The sequence below is a fragment of the Acomys russatus genome, chromosome X (assembly GCF_903995435.1).
Source record: "Acomys russatus chromosome X, mAcoRus1.1, whole genome shotgun sequence".
Classification (NCBI taxonomy): domain Eukaryota; kingdom Metazoa; phylum Chordata; class Mammalia; order Rodentia; family Muridae; genus Acomys; species Acomys russatus.
Genome location: NC_067169.1, coordinates 69,804,418 through 69,808,665, shown reverse-complemented (window position 1 = coordinate 69,808,665; position 4,248 = coordinate 69,804,418). Strand labels below are relative to the sequence as shown.

General features: G+C 39.4%; 1 pseudogene; it reads right to left on the bottom strand.

Moving 5' to 3' along the window:
• Nucleotides 1–2,990: 2,990 nt before the first annotated feature.
• Nucleotides 2,991–3,988, bottom strand: LOC127184923 (glyceraldehyde-3-phosphate dehydrogenase-like; annotated as a pseudogene).
• Between the last annotated feature and the right edge of the window lie 260 nt (nt 3,989–4,248).

The window sequence follows — 4,248 nt, the reverse complement described above, 5'->3', positions numbered from 1 at the left end:
ATGTTTACATGAGGTGGAGCTCTGTCCTGATGTGATTTGATATGCTGGGGTTGGTTGCTTAGTAGTTAGGCTCCCTTTTCAGTGGACAAGGGGGAGGGTTAGTGGGGGAAGAGGGTGAGAGGGAGTGACCAGGAGAAGAGGAGGGAGGGATCTACAATGGGGATATAAAGTGAATATATAATTTTTTTTAAAAATTAAGAATTATTTCATTGACTGGTCTTTGATTTTGTTTTTGCCAGTCGTGGTTTCTTCTACCTTAGGTCTCTGGAAAACCCAGCTTCTACTTCCTGGCTTTCCAGTCATTGTTGAGCATGGGCCTCATATTTGACCAGTCTTTGTTCACTCATGCTTTGAGCCACCAGTGCCCCAGCAGATCTTAAATGAAGGACAGGTTGAAGGTTGTTGAATATTTTCACTAGAACCCTTGCATGGAAACAGAAGTTGCCAGGTTCTGGCTCTGTAACATCCATTACTAGGATTTTGTCAAAGGCTTTTCTGCATTTAATGAAATGATTATGTGGTAGACGATCATTTTGTGTTCTTGGATTCACTTTGCTGAGTATATTTGCTTGTATGTTCACAAGGGAAATCAGTCAGTACTTTCTTTGTTGAGTCGTTATGTGGTTTGGGTATCAGTGTGATTGTAGCCTCAGAAAATAAAATTCTAAAGGTTCTTCTGTTTTCATTTTGTGGAATAATTTGAGAAGTATTTGTAGTGGATGTAAACATGTTTTAGTTTTGATCCCAAGTGTGGGATGGGGAACAGACTTGTGAGAGATCAAGTGATATTTACCCACTAGAAAGAAGATGAACCACCTCATGCAGGTCCTTAGTTTTTCCCAGATGAAACACATCTTAGCACACAGGAAGCAGGGATTTTTGGGTCTTGGTATTCTTTGGCTATCCAACGCTCCACTTTGACATCCTCCAAGAGAGGACCACTCCAGAAAATGCTTCTAGACTCCAGGTTCTGCCTGCTGTTCCAGGTTCCCAAATCAACTTCGGTTGAATTGCTGGTCTGCTGAAATCCTGCCAACTATGCCAGGGTAACCGCATCTAGGAAATGAGTCAAAAATGGTCTACTTCTCCTGGTCCTATTAATGTCTTTTCTATCTAGGGTAGGTGAGTTGGAAGGGAGGTGTAAGCATAAAAGAAGTCCAAATAATGTAGGTTTGGAAAAGGTCAAAACCTACAAGTATTGACATTAACTCTGCCTTTTAAATTTGTAGAATTCTGCACTAAAACTCTATGGCTTTGGGCTTTTTTCTTTTTCTTTTCTTTTTGATCTGGAGATTTTAATGACTGCTTCTATTTCTTTAGGGGTTACATATTTATAAAGTTGTTTACCCATCAAAATTTAATTTTGCTTAGTGGTATCTACCAAGAAAATTACTCATTTCTTTGCAATTTTTCAATTTTGTGGAGTATAGATTTTTAAAAAGTTTGAGCTAATGATACTCTGTGTCTCCCCATTCATTGCTGATTTATTTATTTGGATATTCTCTCTGTTTGTGTGTTCCAGTTAGTTTGGTAAGGATTTGTCTTTCTTGTTTATTTTCTTAAAATATCAACTCTTTCTTTCATTGATTTTTTTTGTATTCTTCTCTTTGTTCCTATTTTCATGATTTCATATCTGTTTGATTATGTCCTGCTCTCTTCTTCTCTTGGTTATGCTTGCTTTTTTATATTATTGAGCTTCCAGGTGATCTGTTAAATTGCTACTATGTGATTTCTTTATATAAACACTACGTGATTATATAAGGTTTTTGAATTTTTCTCTTAACACCATTTTTATAGTGCCTTTATGTTTGGGTATATGTGTCCTCTTAGTTTGGGTATGTTGCACATTCATTTTCATTGAGTTAGAGGGAGTCTTTAATTTCTATCTGTATTTCTGTCTTCATCAAGTTTTTATTCAGTAGAGAGTTGTACAGTTTCCATTAGTGTTAAGAAAAAAATTCAAAAACCTTATATAATCACATAGTGCTACTAATTAACAAACTTAGCAACAGATGAGTGTAGATTGTCCTTCAATAATCATTTCACTAGTACTGTGCTGTTAGCTAGGTTTCCAGCACTAGTTGTGTTATCTTTTTTGTTGACCATGTTTTAAACCTAAGTAAAGAGATATAGGATACTGGCAAGATATGTGTGCAAGTAGTGCATCTATAGCCATGCTGGCCATTGATACATTTCATTGGCATCATAGGTAAGTAGGACTGTTATCTGCCTCTCTCTATTGGAAGCTTGCATGATGCACTCTGGTACAATAAAAACTAGTCACCTGGGAGGGAATATTCACGTCAGTTCCACCTCAGGGTCACTGGGTCTTGTTTTTAAAGTACATGATGTCTGCAGCAATAGGGACTTAACTTCCAACTCATAAGGGGAACCAGGAGCATCAACAATCAGCATTAGGCTTTGTATATCTCTCCAAGAGTCCTGCCCAACAACTCAAAATTGGGTTTCTCAATGTCTAGTTTTTGGGGTTTTTGTTGGGTGGTCTTTGATTCTTGGAAGAAGCACCTTTAGCCCAGATGAAAAAAGTTCATTAAAAACTATGTATGAATAAATATTGAATTATATGTTAACAGTTTTTTACATTTAGGTAGTTAATCATGTGCTTTATTGTGGCTTTTTAACAATCAATATTGTTATTATACCTTATTCTTATGTACCTTCTTCTCCTGTATTTAATTATCTCCTTTTTGCCTAGGAGCTTCAGTTTTTTCCCCTTTTCTCTATCAAATCCTTCATATCCTGATATTTACAGTGGAAGTATCTTTCTTTTATTAGGTGCAGTGAACTGTATTGATGGTATTCATGAGAGTAGGGCTCTCTGGTCCCCTCCCATTACGCTGGAAGTATAGGATGAAAACTGTGAGGGGAGATGCCATTGTCAGGGGCTGAGTTGGAACAGGAAATCCGCATCAGCTGAGGGCCTCTCTCTTGGTCTCATGACCTTTCTGGGGTGGGTGGTCCATGGCTTCTCACTCCTTGGAGGCCATGGAGGCCATGAGGTCCACCACCCCATTGCTGTAGTCATATTCATTGTAATACCAGGAAACGGGCTTTACAAACTTGTCATTGAGAGCAATGCCAACCTCAGCATAAAAGGGGTAAGAGTGGAAGTTGCTGTTAAAGTTGTAGGAGACAATCTAGTCCTCATGTAGCCCAGGATGTCCTTAAGTGAGCCCTTTGATGGCTGATTTACCCCCATTTTGAAGCCCTTATACTTGGATGCCTTCTCCAGTTGGAATTTCAGATCCATGATGGACACATTTTACGTAGAAACACAGAAGGCCATGCCAGTGAACTTCCCATTCAGCTCTGGGATACCCTTGCCCACAGCCTTGGCACTGCCAGTGGATATAGAGATGATATTCTGGACAACATGGACATCAAGGCACAGCTTTCCAGAGGAGCCATCCATAATCTTTTGGTAGCCATGATGGCATGGACTGTGGTCATGAGTCTTTCCACTATTTCAAAATGGCCATGGATGACCTTGGCCAGGGGAGGCTAAGCAGTTGGTGGTACAGGAAGCATTGCTAACAATTTTGAGTGATTTGTCATATTTCTCATAGTTCACATCCATTGCAAACATGGGGGCATCAGCAAAAGACAAGGAGATGATAACCCCTTTGTCCTCATCCTTCAAGTGGGCCCTGGTTTTCTCCATGGTGGTGAAGACACCAGTAAATGCCACAACATACTTGGCAACTGCATCAGCCCATTTGATGTTAGAGGGATCTCGCTCCTAGAATATGGTGATTGGCTTCTCATTTATGACAAGCTTCCCATTCTCAGCCTTGGCTGTGCCATTGAGTTTGCCATGGAAAGAGTTATATTGGAACATGTAGACCATGTGGGTGATGTCAAGGAAAGGAACATTGATGGCAAAAATATCCACTTTGCCAGATAAGGAGCCACACCTGGTAAATAGGCCCCCAACATGGCCAAATCCATTTACCCCAGCCTTCACCATCATGTTAAGGGATGACACTGGCACTGCATGAGAAGATGTGGATTTCTCTGGAACAGGGATGAGTAGAGAATTGTAGAAGTATCTTTTTTTGTTGTTGTTGCCAGATTTAATTGTCATTTCAGAGGCTTATTTCTGAATACATTCATTCTTCTTGAAATAAGTTTTTATAAGCTTTGATATGTTGTTGTTCATTGAGAATAGACAATTTCTTCAGCCATATATTTTTCACAAGTTGCAAGATTAGCTAAGTGGAGTCCTGT